This window comes from Lactuca virosa, chromosome 3, assembly GCF_052849685.1.
Source record: "Lactuca virosa cultivar CGN04683 chromosome 3, Lactuca_virosa_CGN04683_v6, whole genome shotgun sequence".
Taxonomy (NCBI): domain Eukaryota; kingdom Viridiplantae; phylum Streptophyta; class Magnoliopsida; order Asterales; family Asteraceae; genus Lactuca; species Lactuca virosa.
This window is the reverse complement of record NC_136428.1, coordinates 137,941,530-137,962,653: the sequence shown is the minus strand read 5'-3', so window position 1 is coordinate 137,962,653 and position 21,124 is coordinate 137,941,530.

Genomic DNA, 21,124 nt, shown 5'->3' with positions numbered 1-21,124 from the left:
GTACATCCAAAAGACATTTCAACACCCATTCATATACTAGCATATACCTACAACTTCCCACAAGCATATCACTTAACATCTACATCCTTTCAATACAAAAGATAATTAATTGCTTCATTCACTTTCTCTGCAGTAATGAAAACTCCATATGTATCAAGCATAAATTTCGTTGCATCCCAAATGGACACATAAGGATTTTCTTTAACCAAAGGAAAGAGAAGCTTTGCCAGATAACCTTTTGGATCTGACTTCAATGTATATGGAAAAAAACTCTCTAACAGAAGTTATGTTGTTTTCTACATATACATCTTGAACCAAATAAAATCCATCTCTTTGAATTTTTAATGCAAAAGCATCAAAATCATTGGGATGATTAAGAGGCATGAGTCCAATATCCAATGGAGCAAGATACATAGAAGGATAGCAATGGACCAAGTCGAAATCATAGCCCAAAGTACGTATAATTTTAGAAAAAACATCAATATTGAAGTTTTTTATGTTGACAAAATAAACATAATCCACCACACGAGCATTGTATGAACGATTTGGAGTATATTGAAAGTTCCCACCAATCACCATGTATGATTTGCATTGAGAAAAACAGATTACTTGATGAACCTAATAAAAAAAATCAAAACATTTTAATATATTTGAAAGATTTAAATCAGAAAGCATACCGTAGAGTTCATGCAAATCCAAGTATTCAGAAGAAATCGCGAATACACCAACTTCTTGGACCATTTTCCATGATTATCATAGGAGTTCTTAATTTTTTTCAAGAGAGATTATAATCTCAGTGCGTCTTTGATCTTTCTAATAGGTAACAAATATATTGAAATGGAAAACGAATCGGGTTAATAATTACTTAAAAGGGTAATATATTTTTCGATTTGTACACATTTGGTCACTGAGTTTTTTTTTCGTTCACATTTACCCCTTCAACTTGTTAAACTGTATACATTCAGTCTTTATGACCGGCTACTCCAGGTTACCCGGTAAAAATGACTTAATAGGGTAATATATTTCTCACTTTGTACACATTTAGTCCTTAATATTTTTGTACACATTTAGTCCTTTTTTTTTTTTTGCAAATTAAGTCATTTTTTTATACTCATTCAGTACTTATTAATGATTTTTTAGTTTTTTCTCACGAAATCTTACGTAGGACATTCATTAATGAGGTGTATGTGGCTTTTGATGCTTATATCCATTGTGATCTCGACTACTTGGTTGATTAGGTTATGTGTTCTGAACGTCATAACTTCTTCATATGATCTCGGATTTTAACAATTTTTATATCCATGCGTTCGTATTTTAGTCTACTACAACTTTCATTTAGATTACTCCCATTAAAAATAATATATTTTTACTTACCATTTTTATATCCATACCCGGTGGCGGATTTAGTATGGTCCCGGTGTTGCACCGACAACACCTGTTTTTTCTGTTCGCAGTGGAAAAATTTTCGCTTTATTTTTTATGCTTATACCGATTTTCTATGTATCGGCAACACCTATTTCATCTCGCCAACACCTACTATGTATTACTGCGTCTTCCCCTGTCCATACATTTTTTATGAATGCATGTATGTATGTTTTTTTTATAAAACCGTTAGTAAAAATATATTACATTTTAAGGGGGGTAATCTTAATGAAAGTTGTAGTAGACTCAAAAAATGAACAATGTGGATAAAGATCCTTAAAATCTGATATCATATTAAGAAGTTACGATGTTCAAAATACAAGACCTAAGCCAAACCACAAGACTTACGCAACCAAGCAGTCGAGATCGCATTGGACATAAGCATCAACAACCCCAAGCACCTCATCAATGATTGTCTCACGTAAGATGTCGTGAAAAAAACCTAAAGATATCAATCATAAGTACTGAATGAGTACAAAAAAGGACTTATTTTGAAACAAAAAAAAATTTTAAGGACTAAATATGTACAAAAATATTAAGGACTAAATGTGTACAAAATGAAAAATATATTACCCTATCAAGTCATTTTTCCCGGCTAACCTGGAGTAACAGGTCATAAGGACTGAATGTGTACAGTTTAACAAGTTTAAGGGGTAAATGTGGACGAAAAAAAAACTCAGTGACCAAATGTGTACAAATCGAATAATATGTTACCCTTTTAAGTCATTATCCCGTAAATCTAATTTACTGATGGATATTCAATGCTATAGGATAGATAGTTGTAGCCGACGGCTTACTCAAGTATATCTAAATGTTTGTTAAGATATATATATATATATATATATATATATATATATATATATATATATATATATATATATATATGGTTAGGTTCAGTGAGACGGCCTAATTTTGTGAGACCGTGAGACGTATTTTTTTATTTTTTTTTATTTTTTTTTATTTTTTTTTTAGTTAATTCAAGTTCCGAAAATAATATTTAAAAAAAGAATTTTTTGGATTTTTTCATTTATTTTGCATTTTAAAATTATTTTTTTAGAATATGTATAGTGTAATATTCTATTAGAATATTTCACGTATTTTTCAAAAAAATCGGGATTTTTTTTACTTTTTTTTATTTTTTTTTAGTTAATTCAAGTTCCGAAAATAATATTTAAAAAAAAAAAAAGAAATTTTAGATTTTTCCATTTATTTTGCATTTTAAAATTATTTTTTGGAATATGTCAGTGTAATATTCTATTAAAATATTTCACGTATTTTAAAAAAAAAACGGGATTTTTTTTATTTTTTTTAGTTAATTCAAGTTCCGAAAATAATATTTAAAAAAAGAATTTTTGGATTTTTCCATTTATTTTGCATTTTAAAATTATTTTTAGATTTGGTCTCACGGTCTCATAAAATTAAAATGGTCTCAAATGAACCTGAACATATATATATATATATATATATATATATATATATATATATATATATATATATATATATATATTATTTGACAATCCTATTTTGATTTTCTATCTGATTTAAAATTTGAATTTTTGCTCATTTATTTTGGAAACAAATGTACATGATTTTTCTTTCACAACGACCTTTAATTGGTAATGATAATGATTCACAAGGGTAAATATGGTAATTTTGATTGAGTAGTTAATTAATTTCTATATTGTAGGCACAAAATATTAAGGGATAGTGGGGAATACGGTTTGTTGAGTAAGTTGCACAATCTTTTTTCCAAGTCACGTTCTATTGACTTATATAAAGACTCCTGTTCATTTAAAGGCATCAGACATGTTGTGTTTGCTCCTTGCTTTCTCATTGTCCAAAAAGTTAATCATTTCTCTCATATTTGAACAATTCATCGCATTCAACACAGGTTTGCAAATTATGATACTTATAATAGGAACTTGGGTCAATGCCCTAGTTCCCTACCTGCAATTCGAGCTATATGAAGACTCCAATAAAAAAAACCTCACGGTATTTTTATTAATGCATAAAAAACCTAAACAAACTCTGGAGCACCTTAAATAGTGTCCAGCTAAATAACAGCAACAAAAACTAAACAGATAACTATTATCTCCTACTTATCCTACCAAAAACTATTTAAATATATCATAAACTACCCCTTATCATTATCCAAACCAATTCCCTACCTAATCCTCCTGCGATAAACCTTACCAAACCGCTGGGTCATAACATTACTCCCTTCCCAAACTAAAACCTTATCCTCAAGGTTGAAGTCAGGGAACTGCTTAGCCAGAGTCGCCAAATGCTCCCACGTGGCCTCATACTCCGGTAAATCCTTCCAACGTATCAACACCTCTTTCCCAGCCGCCCCTTCGCGTACCTCCTCCACCTGACCAGGTTGCAATAAAACTTCCATGTCCTCTGTTAAAGTAGCTAGCAGGCATGGCGTGGCTATTCGTTCCCCGACAGTTTTCCTTAGCTGAGAAACATGAAACACATTGTGAATACGAGATGCCTCAGGCAATTCCAACCGATATGCCACTTGCCCTATTTTCTCTATTACACGGAAAGGACCAAAATACCGAGATGCCAACTTCTCATTTCGTCTTTTTGCTACCGTTTGTTGCCGATAAGGTTTAAGCTTCAGATACACTTGATCATCCACGTCAAAATGCAATTCCCTCCTATGTCTATCTGCTTGTAACTTCATAGTCTGTTGCGCTTTCATCAAGTATCCCCGCAATTCTTGGAGAATCCGATCTCGTTCTTCCAAATATTGATCCACGGACCCTACTGGAGACCCGTTTTGGCCATAAAACAACAAATGTGGAGGATCCCGCTCATACAAAACTCTGAAGGGGGTTGTCTTGGTGGAAGTGTGAAAAGAAGTGTTATACCAGTACTCCGCCCAAGGTAGCCACGTTACCCATTTTCTAGGCGAGTCTGTCACAAACATTGCAAATAAGTTTCCAAACAACAATTCACAACTTCCGTCTGACCGTCTGTTTGCGGGTGATAAGCCGTGCTTCGCTTCAATATGGTACCCTGCAGTTTGAACAATTCTTTCCAGAATTGACTTAATTTTTTTTTCCCAATCCGAGACAATAGACTCGGGAATTCCGTGAAGTCTAACGACTTCCTTAAGAAACACATTAGCCACGGTAACTGCTGTATAGGGATGCTTGAGGGGTACAAAGTGAGCATACTTGATCAAACGATCAACCACCACAAAAATTACTGTGTACCCTTCCGATCGAGGAAGCCCCTCAATGAAATCCATCGTCAGTTCAGACCACACCTTGTTCGGTAATTCTAAAGGTTGTAACAACCCACCCGGCGCCATAGTCGAGTACTTCTGCCGCTGACACGTGTCGCATTCTGCCACCCTCCTCGCGACATCTCCTTTCATTCCTCTCCAATAGACCTCCCTTGCGAGCCGTTGATAAGTCTTTTGAACCCCCGAATGCCCTCCCACTGCTCTAGCATGCAATTCCTTGAAGATAACTGGTATCCAAGCCGAGTCACTTGGTATCACCAGTCGCCCTTTAAACAACAACTGATTTCGTACCAGCATATAACCCGCCAAGGTTTCCCCACTTAAGAGTCGTTGCCGGATAGCGCTCAATTCTTCATTTTCTCCAACCTCCTTCCATAACCCCTCCCAATCAACGAGGCTCGTGGCTGCCAAAGTCGACAATTGTGGAGGTTCAACCCGTCTTGACAAAGCGTCCGCCACATTGTTCTCCTTCCCAGGTCGATACTCCACCACAAATTTATAACCCAATAACTTTGATAACCACCGTTGGTGATCTTCGGTTACAGTCCTTTGCTCTAACAAATATTTCAGACTCATTTGGTCTGTTCGCACCCTAAAATACCTTCCCAACAAATATGGACGCCACTTCTGTATTGCAAGTACAATCGTCATAAGCTCTCGCTCGTATACGGATTTCAATCGGGCCCTCGTCCCCAGAATATGGCTGAAATAAGCCAATGGTCTTCCCTCTTGTGACAACACTGCTCCCAAACCGTATCCCGATGCGTCGGTTTCCATCACGAACTCCTTATCAAAGTCAGGTAATGCAAGAACTGGAACCTCAGTCATTACCTTTTGTAACTTTCAGAATGCTTCTGTGGCCTCTCCCGTCCACTTAAAGTTGTCCTTCTTAAGTTGCTCCGTTAACGGCCAAGCAATCTTCCCATAATTTTTAACGAACTTACGGTAATAGCCCGTCAAACCCAAAAATCCCCGCAGCTCACGAAGCGATTTAGGTACAGGCCACGTCAACATGGCCGCAACCTTAGTCGGGTCAGCCGCTACCCCTTCCTTTGACACTATATGACCCAGATATTCGACCCTATTCTGAAAGAAAAAACATTTTTTTTATTAGCATACAACTGGTGAGCTCGCAACGTGTCCAGAACCTTCCCCAGGTGCAGCACGTGTTCAAATTCTGTTTTACTGTAAATGAGTATGTCGTCAAAAAAAACAACACGAAGTGGCGCAGGAACGGATGAAAGATTTTATTCATTAGAGACTGGAACGTAGCAGGCGCATTAGTCAACCCAAACGACATTACTAAAAATTCGTAATGACCCACATGGGTCCTAAAAGCTGTTTTCGGAACATCCCCCACCTTCATACGAATCTGGTGATAACCGGCCTTCAAATCAATTTTTGAAAATACGGTAGCCCATGTAACTCATCCAACAACTCATCAATCACCGGAATAGGAAATTTATCTAACACCGTGACTTTGTTCAGTGCACGATAATCTACACAAAACCGCCAACTCCCGTCCTTTTTCTTTACGAGCAACACAGGACTCGAAAACGGGCTAGTACTAGCCTGAATAATTCCAGCACTGAGCATCTCCCCCACAAGTTTTTCAATTTCATTTTTCTGGACATGCAGATAACGATACGGCCGCACACTGACTGGTGGAGTCCATTCTTTGAGAGTTATGTCGTGCTCATGGCTACGGTTCGGCGGTAGACCACTACGCATGTTAAACACATCTGAGTAGTCATCAAGAATCGCTTGAATTTCAGCCGGTACCTCAGGTGGTTCGTTAGTATCAACCTTGGCAGCCAATTGTACCAAGAAACCTTCCACCTCTTGGTGCAACATTTTACAAAAAGTCTTACATGAAGCCAAGGATTTCGATAGGGTCAGGTCACCTGTAATTGTCACAAGCCGACCTCCATCCCAGAACTGCATGCGTAGCTCCTTCCAATTAACGATCATGTCTCCTAGAGTTCGCAGCCAGTGTATACCCAATATGATATCAAATCCCCCAACATCGAATGGAAGGAAATCTTCCACCACCTGCACTTCTGGTAGGTTGAGAACTACACCCTTACATGTTCCTTGACTTCTAACCATCAGCCTGTTGCCTAGCTTGACCCCCACTGTTCCCTTTCCTACAACCGCCACCCCCAAGAGGCGTATGATCCGTGTTGACAGGAAATTGTGCGTAGCCCCACTATCGATTAAAACAATCACCTCTAGTCCTCCGACATCACCTTTTACTTTCATCGTCCTAGGAGGTGTCAACCCACTGATCGTATTGAGTGAAACCTCTGCCATATCAAAGTGGGCATGCTCCAAGTTAGATCTCTCGTCAACTTCCTCGTCCACAATAAGGGCCTGCAACACCTTGCTAGGGCACTTGTGCCCTGGAGCAAACTTGCCATCACACCTGAAACACAAACCCTGTGCTCGTTTCTACGCCAGCTCCGCTTGAGTAAGACGTTTAAATGCACCTAGTCCACTAACTCCCTGCTTAACCGAAGCTGCTGGGGCGGCGGCGTTGTTTTTTTCTATGACATTTGTTCCATGCTTTGGAGTTCCAGAACCAACCCTGTTGCGGCTCAATCCCCTGGTCTGATTTTCGTCTATCTTGATAGCCATACGGATAGCCTGAGTCAACGATTCTGGTTCGGCTATTCGTACTACTGCTCTTACATCTTCCTTCAGTCCCTTAATGAATGTACTCTCCTGAATTGACTCTGGTACCTGCTCAAGTTGCCCCGCGAAACCTTCAAACCGGTCCACATATTCTCGGACTGATCCCGTCTGTTGAATATCTAAGAACTGCTCTTGGACGCTACCTTCGTCAGACGCTTGAAAACGATCCAACAATTTGCATTTGAATCTTTCCCATGAGCGAAATGGTCGTTTGGCATCATTCCACCTGAACCAGGTTAACGGAGCTCCTTCCAAACAAATAGCCACTGCACGTAACTGATCCTTTTTACTAAGCTTCTGAATTTTGAAGTATCTTTCTGCCTTGTAAATCCACCCATGAACATCCTCCCCGCTGAAAACCGGAACCTTCAATTTCCGGCAATCGAGTACCGGGTCCCGCCTCCCATGCCTCTTTTTGGAACGCTTGGAAACGTTAGACCGTATACTCGCATCAGAATCACCAGAACCTTCTTCCTCGCCCCCTCGTCGTCCCCTGAACTGGAAGACGAACTATAGTTAGTCTATCTTCCCTTCTTTCGTGGTTTCTTGATCGCCAGAGTTAGATCCGAAATCGCCTTGGTGAGTTCTTGCATTTGTACTGCCACCTCTACCCGATGTGCTTCAGTCGAATCAAGCACCTGGTTGACGGTCTTTTCTAGTGCCGCCATTCGTTCGGCATTAGTGTCTTTCCCTTCAAGCTTTTCCATCATCAGGACCTGTGAGGGCGGGCTCTGATACCAAATAATAGGAACTTGGGTCAATGCCCTAGTTCCCTACCTGCAATTCGAGCTACAGGAAGACTCCAAGAAAAAAAACCTCACGGTATTTTTATTAATGCATAAAAAACCTAAACAAACTCTGGAGCACCTTAAATAGTGTCCAGCTAAATAACAGCAACAAAAACTAAACAAATAACTATTATCACCTACTTATCCTACCAAAAACTATTTAAATATATCCTAAACTACCCCTTATCATTATCCAAACCAATTCCCTACCTAATCCTCCTGCGATAAACCTTACCAAACCGCTGGGTCATAACAACTTATCAATTTACATTTGTGTAAATTATTGTTATTGTTATATTCTTGAATGCTACCTTATACACTTATCAATTTACATTTGTGTAAATTATTGTTATTGTTATATTCTTGAATGCTACCTTATACAGTATAACAATCATATTTTTTCTTGAAATCAATCCTTATGTTGTAAACTCGGTAGATCATTGTTTTTAATTTTGTATCAAATTTTTGTTATTCAGGTTTATATTTGTTTCTGTGATATATCTTAAGTGTAATTGAAAGGCTTCTTAGGTATGCAATTCTCTTAAACATTAAAGCATGTTAATGTATCTTTGTATTTCAATATTATCATGATGATTACTACATTTTATGTTTTATTATTTAGAACATTTATTATTATGGTAATATGTTTTAAGATATGCATATAAAGTATATTTGTTATTCAATGTTACTTGAGATGAAGTATTCATTACACATAAGCAGCATCTAGAGCATAATAATATAGTTTAAACCTCTACGAAAATTTTCGTCTACATTTCACTACAATTACTATGAAATTGAAACATGTAAATTAGTAAGTTTTTTAAATTTCAAAGTACGAAATTCACCAACAAGGTAATCAGTTGATCTAATAGAATAAGAAAGTAAGCAAACATATATGTATTCATATTATATATAATAAAATTGAAATTATGAATATATACAAAACTTAACATATTATATATAATACAATTCTATTATTATGTTTTTATATTATATTATAATTTCATATATTTTTTGTATTTAACTTGCAAATGTGATAGACGAGGGTAGGACTGTGAATATTGAAGTATTGCAATCTCTTCGTTTCCAATATACCGGAGTTTCGTATACGATGTCATTTGTTCGAGTTCACTTTATTTGGCATGAAATCGAAGGAATTAGAAAACTGGTTTTATTCGTTGACAAAAATGTTAGTAAACATGTTTCTTATTACTTTTTTTAATAACTTTGTACTAAATGTAAATTTTTTAGAGAGAAAAAATTACAGGTTTTGTCCCCCAAGATTTGTTTCATTTGTATGATGATGACTTGATATGAGGTGTTTTTCACTATTGTCTTTTAAAGTAGAAACGTTTCACTTCCATGAATACCCGAAATATGAAAACTATTGTTTCTTTTATGGTGCTTTGAAGACCAGTATCAATGAAAAGACACAGCTTACTCCGGTAGCGGTGGATCTACATAAATGATTGCCTTTCTATCCATTAGTGTTTCCTATAAAAACGACTTTTACATTGCAGTTATGTTTGAAAAGTTTTAATCGGTACATATAAAAGCATACAATTATTATTTCATTATTTATTCACTTACATTTACGCTATATATATATATATATATATATATATATATATATATATATATATATATATATATATATATATAGAAAGAGAGAGAGAGAGAGAGAGAGGAAGGATCATTTGAGAACTTATAGTTTCCCGAGAACCCGAGAACTAAAAGTGGAACGTTATATCATAATTTTTAATGGTTTAGATCAAATATGGCACATTTTGTGACGCCCCGATTCTCAGGTATTAACTAAATAAAGATCTGTTTGGTTTTAAGACCTACTCGACGAGTTGGTTGCCCTACTCGTCGAGTAGTCGCGGGTTGGATCGCGCATTTAGTGACCTAATCGCCGAGTCCAAGGGGGGACTCGACGAGTAGGAGCTGGCAGAGGAAACCCTAAATTCGGGGTTATGCACCCTATTTAAGGATCATGTGTCCCCCCTCAGCCTCTTTTACTACTCCCCTCTAATCCAGAAACCCTAATTCATGATATTCTCTACTTTGGTGTGTCCTTTAGCTTGGAAGAAGGAGTTGAGTGAGGAAAAGTTGAGGGTCAAGGAGCTTTGAGCAAGGAATCAGTCGAGGATCTGAAGTTTACCTCAGTTTATCATCTTTTGGAGGTATCTATTCATCACCTTGAACTTCTTCTAGTAAAACCCCTTTTCTATATTTGAGTTTGGAATCATTTTGGGGCTTTGCTGTTGCATTTCGAGTAATGAGCCGAGATCTGAAGTTGTAACTTTAGATCTGGGCTCATCTTGGCTATCATTATTGCAAAAACCCAGCTTTTAGCATGTTGTTGGAGTCCTTTTGCCTAGAACCTTCTCTTTAGCTCATTATGGGCCATTACCACATTGCATGCACGTAAAGTTTGCAACTTTACGTGATATACATGCCCTAGGAACTTGGATCTGTGGTTTGGAGGTGTTGCATGGCCTAATAAGCTTCTATATGGATGAAGACCTGAAAGTACTTGGCGAGTCGCAAGGTTGACTCGACGAGTCATATGAAGATAGGCCCGGACCCGACGAGTTGGATAAACAACTCGGCGAATCCGATGGAGATTGCCGTAGAACTCGACGAGTGTATGAACAACTCGGCGAGTGGGATGAGGTTTCCCCGATTGTTGTATGCGTGTGTAACCGTCGAGTTGCAAGCAGGAAACTCGACGAGTGTTCTTAGAGTTTGAATCGTAAACCGTAAGAACTCGACGAGTCACCCCGGTGACTCAGCGAGTGGGCTAGCACTTCAAGGAACTCGGCGAGTAGCCGAGGGTGCTCGGCGAGTTAGGGTCAACATGGACTGTTGACCTTGACTGATGACATGGACTTTGACCAGGGGTTGATTAGTTGGTTTATTGGGGTACTTTGGGAAGGTTGAGGACTTATGGGTATTTTCGTATTATGGTAATAGGTGGTGGAGTTCTTGGCAATGATCCGAGAGTTGGAGTTTATCTACCGAGTCGACATTTGCAAGTGAGTCATCCTCACTATACCAATAGGGTCTAAGGCACCAAGGCCGGCCCTTTAGTTGCTATTGTTATGGTATGCTACTTGTGGTTATGATCTGTTAGATCGGAATTAGGATATACAGTATGTTATGCTCTTATGATCCGTATGGATTGGTATGTTAGTGACCTACTAGGTCAGTGCTCTAGTTATGAGAGATTGCTATGATTGATGATTAGTGAGATAGTTATGCTTGATACTTGTATATGTCAGTATATGTTAGTTATGCGCACATGGTTACGTGTTGATGGTTGGCTTGAGGCGGTCCTACTTTGTGCTGAAGGCCAACATACCCTACGAGCGGCCTGGGAGACTGTAGGCCCTGAAAGGCGGTCCAGTCATACCGAAGGCTCGGGATAGATTCAGTTAGACTGTAGGCCCGGTAGGGCAGTCCAGTCAGGCCGATGGCCCAGTATGCATGTTGTTGATTATTTGTTACGGATATGGTTTTATCGGTGTGGTATTGGTATTTGGGGGGTAGCTCACTAAGCCCTCGGGCTTACAGTTTTCAGTTGATTGTTTCAGGTACTTCAGGAGATCATGGCAAGGCGAAGGCGTGACCGTACCGCTCCTCATCCTTATGATCTGGTTATTGGGACACTCTGATGAATAATGATTTGAAAACATTTTGTAAAACAATTACTATCTGGTTTTATTTATTATTGAATAGTTTAAATTCGGCGTAAAATTTTTGGATGTTACAAGTTGGTATCAGAGCCTTGGTTTGAGTGAATTGGAGGAACATTCGTGTGAATCCAGTCTCAAATCAAGGGAATTTTCGGAATAAATTTTAAAATGGTTTTCAAAATAAAGGATGGAGGATGCAGAGGGTACGATCAGCCGGAGCCTGTAAGTAGACCCCAAAATACCATTCAGTTATTTGATATTATGATATGTTAAAACAGCATGCTAGTGCTAGGCTAGGGATCTTCAGGAATCGCATGATAGACTTGCCTGATTATATGATGCCTACTAGCCTAGGGTTTCTTGTATATGGAATTGACATCATAACTGTAGATGTTTAGTGTATGCATCACGACTGTGCTTAATCAAGATCTTATAGTCTGAGAATGTTGATTCGGCCTTCGGGTAGGATTGGATATTCAAAAGTCTATGGGGTCCAGCGTTATGTGCGGCTAGCATGCACTAGCGTTGCAGGGGCTGATGAAAGTTTCATGGATGAGTGGGTTGTGAGAAGCTATGAAGCCAGTTGCGAGATAGTCGATATCCCTCTAGGAGCGAGGGTTGAGCGCATGTTATGTTGATAGTAGTGTTGGGGCGTTGTGGTGATACTTGAGACAAATATGGGTAGGTGTGGAAGGTAGTATGGGCCCGTACTACTGAAAGCACAGGAGCCATACGCGTAGCAAGGAAGTCACAACCCCTAGGGTTTGTAGGAATTGGTCTCCCGATATTATGTTGTTTATCTGACGTCTTGGGTATATTTTCAGCATGGTGGTGACGAGACGTTTTGCTACTGGATCCGGGTCAGGATCAGGGTCAGGATCAGGATCGGGAGACGGAGGGTCGGAGGTGCCGGTAGCACCTAAGCCCGTGGTTCAAATTGGCACAGAGGAGTTGGATGCTAGGATCCGGGAGATTCTGCACGACGAGATTGTTGTGGCGTTCTGATCGCAGCTACTAGAGATGTTTGGGTCGATTAAGACCGCGATGGTTGAGTACTTTGATGATCAATATGCAGCTCTAGCAGAGACAGCGGCCACTGCAGCCACATCGGCTGTAACCGCGGCAGGGGTTGGAGGAGGAGCCGGCATGGCTTTCCAGTACCGGGACTTCGATAACACGAAGCCCCCGACATTTGATGGTACACAGGATGCGATTAGGTCCATGAGGTGGTTATCTGACGTGGAGGGCTATTTCTTCACGTGTTCATGCCCTACTGACCAGAAGGTCAGGTGTGCCCTGAACCTGCTGAGGCTTGGGGCAAAGGACTGGTAGAGATTGACGACAGGGTCGTACACTGATGATCAGCGGGCTGCTGTTACTTGGGAGCAGTTCCGGGATATGTTCCGCACCCGCTACGTTCCACGCGTTGAGCGGGAGCGGTTTGCTCAGGATTTTTTGACATTGAGACATGATGGGGAGTCTGTGTTGGAGATTACTCGTATGTTCACGGAGAGGGCTATGTTTTGCCCGGAGTTTGCTTCAGAGCAGTCTCAGATGACTCGTTATCTGAGTATGCTCAAGACTGATATTCAACAGTTTGTGTCTACACAGCGTTGTGATACCCTCCTGGATCTTCAGGAAGCCGCGAGGCGGCGTGAGTTGGAGATAGAGCTGCAGCTGAAGGAGCAGCGTCAGGTACCGGCACAGTCTCAGCCGGCGCCTAAGCGGTCTAAGACCGCTGATACTCGGACCGGGAGTCAGTAGATCCGCACTTGTGGAAAGTGTGGCAGGGGTCATTCTGGGGTTTGTCGAGCAGGAGGTGGGTGCCACAAATGTGGCACTGTGCCAGGGACTGTCGCCAGTCCGCCCCTCCAGCAGATATGCGGATTTGTTACCATTGTCATCAGGTTGGTCATGTGAAGACCAACTGTCCGCAGCTCGCCGCCAAGCCGACGCAGGGTTCCGCACCAACTACTGTGAGGATTTGGGATGGGAGGCCAGTCAAGGTGGAGCCTCCGAAGGCTCAGGGGCACGCCTTCCAGCTCACGGCCGAGGAGGCCAAGGCAGCACCAGATGTGGTTGCTGGTATGTTTCTATTTTCTGTCTCGGTTATTATATATGTGTTATGCTTATCGGTTGTACCTGTGTTTAGGTACGTTTTTAGTAAACTCTTTGCCTGCTTTGGTTTTATTCGACTCGGGGGCGAGTCGGTCATTTGTATCTCAGACTTTCAGTAGAGGGTTTAGTGTGTCGGTAGATGAGCTTGAGTGTCTGTTGCGAGTTTTGATCGCCAACGAGCACGGGGTTTCTGCTTCCTCGATCTACCGGGGATGCGAGCTGGAAATTTTCGGGGTATCCTTCCCGATAGATTTGATTCCTATTCCCATGAAGGAAGTATGTGTGATCGTAGGAATGGATTGGCTCAGTCGATTTGGCGCCATGATCGACTGTGATGGACAGTGAGTGGTGGTTCGAACCCCAAGTGGGGGAGAACTGGTGGTATATGGCGAGGGCACCAGGATGGGATCAGGGTTTTGTTCGGCAGCCAGGGCTCGACAGTATATTCAGCACGGGTGTGTCGGTTATTTAGCGTATGTGGTGGATACGCGGGTTAGGGATCAGCCCTCAGTTTTGGAGGTCCCAGTAGTTAGAGAGTTTGCTAACGTGTTTCCGGAGGAGTTACCCGGAGTGCCTTCGGAGAGGCAGGTGGAGTTCAGGATTGATCTAGTGCCGGGTGCGGCCCTTATCGCTAAGGCGCCGTATCGACTGGCACCGCCTGAGATGCAGGAGCTGTCATCTCAATTGCAGGAGCTGCTGGGAAAGCAGTTTATCCGTCCGAGTAGTTCACCCTGGGGAGAACCGATCCTTTTCGTCAGGAAGAAGGACGGTTCGCACAGGATGTGCATTGACTATAGGGAGTTAAACAAGTTAACAGTGAAGAACCGTTATCCACTCCCGAGGATAGATGATCTTTTCGATCAGCTGTAGGGTGCATCTTGGTTTTCCAAGATCAATTTGAGGTCCGGTTATCACCAGGTCAGGGTGAGGGAGGAAGACGTGGAGAAGACTGCGTTTCAGACTCGTTATGGTCATTACGAGTTCGTGGTGATGTCGTTTGGGCTCACCAACGCACCGGTAGTGTTCATGGATTTGATGAATCAGGTCTGCAGACCGATGCTCGATCGCTCGGTCATTGTGTTCATAGATGATATCTTGGTGTATTCCAAGACCCGAGAGCAACACGAGGAACATCTCAGGGAGCTGCTGGAGGTTCTACGGCGAGAACGGCTGTATGCCAAGTTCTCGAAGTGTGAGTTTTGGTTACGAGAGGTTCAGTTCCTCGGACATCTCGTTAACCAGGAGGGGATTTTGGTCGATCCGGCCAAGATTGAGGCGGTTATGCAGTGGGAGATTCTGAAATATCCCTCAGACATCAGGAGTTTCTTGGGATTAGCAGGGTACTACCGGAGATTTATTCGAGATTTCTCCAAGATTGCAGTACCCCTCACTCGTCTAACGAGGAAGGGGGTGGATTTCCGGTGGGGCCCTGAGCAGCAGAGGGCGTTTGAGACCATCCGACAGTGTTTATGTGAGGCGCCAGTGTTGACACTCCCCGAGGGAGTCGAGGACTTTGTTGTGTTTTGTGATGCGTCCATCACGGGCTTGGGGGCAGTCCTCGTGCAGAGGGGACGAGTGGTAGCCTATGCATCGCGGCAGCTGAAGCCGCATGAGACGAGATACCCTACGCACGATCTTGAGCTGGGAGCGGTGGTTTTCGCTCTCAAGATTTGGAGGCATTACCTGTACGGGGTCCGTTGCACTATATACATGGATCACAAGAGTTTGAGACACATCATGGATCAGCCAAACCTGAACATGAGGCAGCGCAGGTGGCTGGATGTGGTCAAGTACTATGATTGTGAGATCCTTTACCATCCTGATAAAGCGAATGTGGTTGCGGATGCTTTGAGCCGCAAATCAGCTGGGTCTTCTACCCCAGCAAGGTGTATGAGGATAGCGGTGGATTCCCCGCTTGTGAGTTTGATTAGGGATGCTCAGATTGAGGGTATGAGACCGGAGAACTGGAAGTTGGAGAGGATTAAAGGCGAGAGCGCCCGGTTTGCTCAGGATAGTCGCGGATTATTGACCCGATACGGTCGGGTTTGGGTTCCGATGACCGGAGGGGTCCGGCAGACAGTGATGGAGGAGGCTCATAAGTCTCACTTTTCTATTCATCCGGGGCCACTAAGATGTACCATAATTTGAGTTTGAGTTATTGGTGGCCCGGTATGAAGCGAGAAATCGCTTGGTATGTTGAGAGGGGTTTGACCTGTAGGATGGTCAAGGCCAAGCATCAGAGGCCGCATGGTAAGCTGCAGCCTCTGGAGATTCCCATGTGGAAATGGGAGCAGATCACGATGGACTTTATTACGAAGTTGCCAAAGAAGGCGAAAGGGTTCGATGCTATCTGGGTCAGCGTGGATCGGTTGACCAAGAGTGCCCATTTCTTGGCCATACGGGAGAGTTCGTCGGCTGAGAAATTGGCCGACATATATGTCAGCGAGATTGTCTCTCGCCATGGGGTTCCAGTTTCCATCGTTTCCGATCGGGATGTCAGGTTTACTTCCCGTTTTTGGCAGAAGTTCCATGAGGAACTGGGTATGCGGCTGCATTTTAGTACCGCGTTTCATCCGCAGACCGATGGACAGAGTGAGCGGACCATTTAGACCCTCGAGGATATGTTGAGGGCGTGCGTCCTTGACTTTGGTGGGAGTTGGGATTCCCACCTACCGCTTGCAGGTTCGCCTACAACAACAACTATCATTCCAGTATTGGCGCCCCGCCTTTCGAGCTGTTATACGGCAGGAGGTGTAGAACCCCAGTTTGTTGGGGTGAGGTCGGGCACAGGGTGATGGGTCGGACAGAGGTAGTTCTGCAAACTACCGAAAAGATACAGCAGATCAGACAGCGATTTCAGACCGCTCAGAGTGGGTTAGCACTTCAAGGAACTCGGCGAGTAGCCGAGGGTGCTAAGCGAGTTAGGGTCAACATGGACTGTTGAACTTGACTGATGACTTGGACTTTGACCAGGGGTTGATTAGTTGGTTTATTGGGGTACTTTGGGAAGGTTGAGGACTTATGGGTATTTTCGTATTATGGTAATAGGTGGTGGAGTTCTTGGCAGTGATCCGAGAGTTGGAGTTTATCTACCGAGTCGACATCTGCAAGTGAGTCATCCTCACTATACCAATAGGGTCTAAGGCACCAAGGTCGGCCATTTAGTTGCTATTGTTATGGTATGCTACTTGTGGTTATGATCTGTTAGATCAGAATCAGGATATACAGTATGTTATGCTCTTATGATCCGTATGGATTGGTATGTTAGTGACCTACTAGGTCAGTGCTCTAGTTATGAGAGATTGCTATGATTGATGATTAGTGAGATAGTTATGCTTGATACTTGTATATGTCAGTATATGTTAGTTATGCGCACATGGTTACGTGTTGATGGTTGGCTTGAGGCGGTCCTACTTTGTGCTGAAGGCCAACATACCCTACGAGCGGCCTGGGATACTGTAGGCCCTGAAAGGCGGTCCAGTCATACCGAAGGCTCGGGATAGATTCAGTTAGACTGTAGGCCCGGTAGGGCAGTCCAGTCAGGCCGATGGCCCAGTATGCATGTTGTTGATTATTTGTTACGGACATGGTATTATCGGTGTGGTATTGGTATTTGGGGGGTAGCTCACTAAGCCCTCGGGCTTACAGTTTTTAGTTGATTGTTTCAGGTACTTCAGGAGATCATGGCAAGGCGAAGGCGTGACCAAACCGCTCCTCATCCTTATGATCTGGTTATTGGGACACTCTGATGAATAATGAATTGAAAACATTTTATAAAACAATTACTATCTGGTTTTATTTATGATTGAAAAGTTTAAATTTGGCGTAAAATTTTTGGATGTTACACATTTGTAATTATCAACAATTTAAATGGTAACTTTGACTTTTTTAAACAAATAACGAGGGTATTTACGGTATAAAAAGTTAAGATACCTATTAATTACTAATTAATCAAAATAAATTTATAAACACAGATTTCTATTTCTCCCCACGTCAATGTTCTATCTTTCTCCCTCTAACAACTTGATCCAGATCTAGATTTTCAATCGCCGGATCTCACATCTTGCAATCGTCGGAGTGGAATCGATCCTCAAAGTAGAAGCTTCCGTTAATCTCTCTCTGTTGTCACCATTAAAATTCAACTCGTAATCAAATTGAAGACTGCAAAATTGCCTTGTTCATCTTCCATAAGACTATAGATCTTCGAATGCATATATCATTCGTCGGTGGATCCTCGATAGACTAAGTATTCACCTCCTACAGAACCAGATCCTGATTGAAGATTTCATGAGACTATCATTTAAACGATCGATATATTAGGCATAATTGAGATTAATTCATATTTGAGAAAGGTCAATAAAGTGGATAGATCGGCAAATCCTAGTGTTCAATCTCAATCTCGACTCAGGGTTTCATCCGATTGTGAAAGGTAGCGTAAACCTCTGATTATCTTCTTTTAGTCAATGATAATGTTACCTGGTTGGAAATTTTAGAGAAAATGCTCAGTGCTCTTATGATGGTTTGTTTGTATTTAATCAGCAATTGTTTTTTTTTCATTCAATATGATTCATTTCATTCATGTAATACATTTGTTTGACTGAATTTGCGTAAGATTTTTTTAATGTACATATTATTACAAATCAATTAAATCAATGTTTATAACTTATGATATCCGGTATGTATTAATTGTATCATTTCACACTTGTTTATTATCCGAAAATCCATTTGTGTGTGTTGTGCAAATTAAGGCATCTTGAAAAATTCATGCTTCTAACTGTAGTTAATGTTGTACTTTATGTGATTTAAAGCATCCTGAAAAATCCTCATTTTCAAAAAATAGTTAATAGATTTCCCTGTTCAGGTACTGCTTTTCTATATTAATTAATAAAGTATTACCCACAACAAACAGGGAGTTGAAACTTGAAAGTGAAGTTAACATTATCATTTTTTATTCTATTGGCAGAGTGCAATATGCTCCTGAATATGAATAACTCAAAATAACAAGTGTTTTTATCTGATGTGTTTGCAAGGGCAATGGCGGAAGATTCACCTGTAATGAGTGTATTACCACAAGATGGAATGAATTTGAACATGAACATTGCAAATCATGAACCTAAAAACTGGATACAGCAAATCATGTCTGTAGAGTAAGCTTTTCCCTAATTTCAATATAAATTCACAAAATTACCTAGTTTCAATCATGCGATTCATATGAATTACATGTAATTCACATGTAAATTACATATGAATTATATGTGATTCACATGTAAATCCATGTAATTCACATATGAATTACATGTGCTTCACATGTAAATCACATATGAATTACATGTGTTTCACATATAAATCATATATAATTCGCATATGAATTACATGTGCTTCACATGTAAATCGCATGTAATTCACATATAAATTACATGTGATTCACATGTAATTCACATATGAATTACATGTGATTCACATGTAAATCGCATGTAATTCATATGTGAATCGTCTGTGATTCATATCTTAATCACATATGTATTTTTGTAATTGTTTTTGCATCAATCAATTTTCTTTTTAATTTTCTTGTAGATCTGGATGAAATTGTGATGAATATAGAAGAGGCGAAGATGATAAATTGAAGAAAATATGGAAATATTGACACGAAGACATGAACACGCTTTGGAATTTTATAGCATTTTTTTGTTTTTTATATTTTATTTTGTATCGAATAAAATACTTATTCTATTGTAGATGAGGACTATAAACGTTACCTTGCGATGAATTTGCATCAAAAAATCTTCAAGACCTAAATAAAAATGAGTTTTTTTATGATTTACTTATGAATATTATAGTATAAAAAATATGAATATATGCACCTAATTTTTTTTTTTTTTTTTAAATGCAGTATTTTTTAAATGCAGTTTTTTTTTTGAAAAAAATGTAACTTTCGTTCAAAATGCAGTTTTTTTAAAAAAATTGTATTTTAAAAAAAATATATTTTTTTCAATTTTTTTTCAAAAATACATGTTTTCTATAAAAAAAATTAAAAAATATGCATTAAAAAAAACGAAAAATACTATTTTTTAAAAAATCTGAAAATTTGATTTATGATGTAAATTTTTAGACATTTATATTAATATGTTAAATAACACAAAAAAATTAAACATTAAATGAGATTTGTAAGATGAAGATCATGTCCTTAATGAATTACTTTTGATCCAACACTCCACTTTTAGTTCTCGGGTTCTCGGGAAACTATGAGTTCTCAACCGATCTCAACTATATATATATATATATATATATATATATATATATATATATATATATATATATATATATATATATATATATATATATATATATATATATATATATATTTAGATTTTGTTGGAAAAATTGTATCGGGAAAACGGATTAGATTGCAAGATAAACTTATAATACATTTGTAAGATAAAACGTAAGTAAATATCTTTGATTCAATATTTTATAATTTTGTTGTATTTAGTATTATATAAAAAAATTATTTGTAGGGGATACAAGATATAAATGAAGTTGTATGTGCAATATCAAGGAAATATATAATTTTCATTTCTCGGGTCAAATTGGGTCGGTTACCGTCAAGTATGTTATAAATTATATTTATTCTTACTATTATACAATCTTTTTGTTAGTTCATATTATTAAAAACCATTGTTTTATATATTATATCTTGTTAAACCTTTGTGCAGTGTGTCTTTTGGTATCAATAAAATTTTCCAACATTGCATTTAAACCGAACATGCCTGAAGCACACAATATTTAAATTTATCATATTCATTATAGATATACTTTTCTTTCATTGAATATTAGTTGTTTTTTTAAATTGTTATTTTAAACTTTTTATTTGTATGGTTGTGTCTTTTTTATAAAATTATTAGATTTATGTTGGTCTTACGAGTGTAAACATGAAGTTTGTTATACATACTAAATTAACAAATTTAATAATTTATAAATATTATGTTGTAACATAAAACACAAGGAACTACTGAAAAATGAAACTTAATTTCCAGAAAAAAAAAGTATAATATATAAAAATTATATATAAAAATAAGATGTGTAGGTTTTACAAATGTCAAAAGGGGAACAAACCCAACATTCTCATCTACAATTTCCAAAAT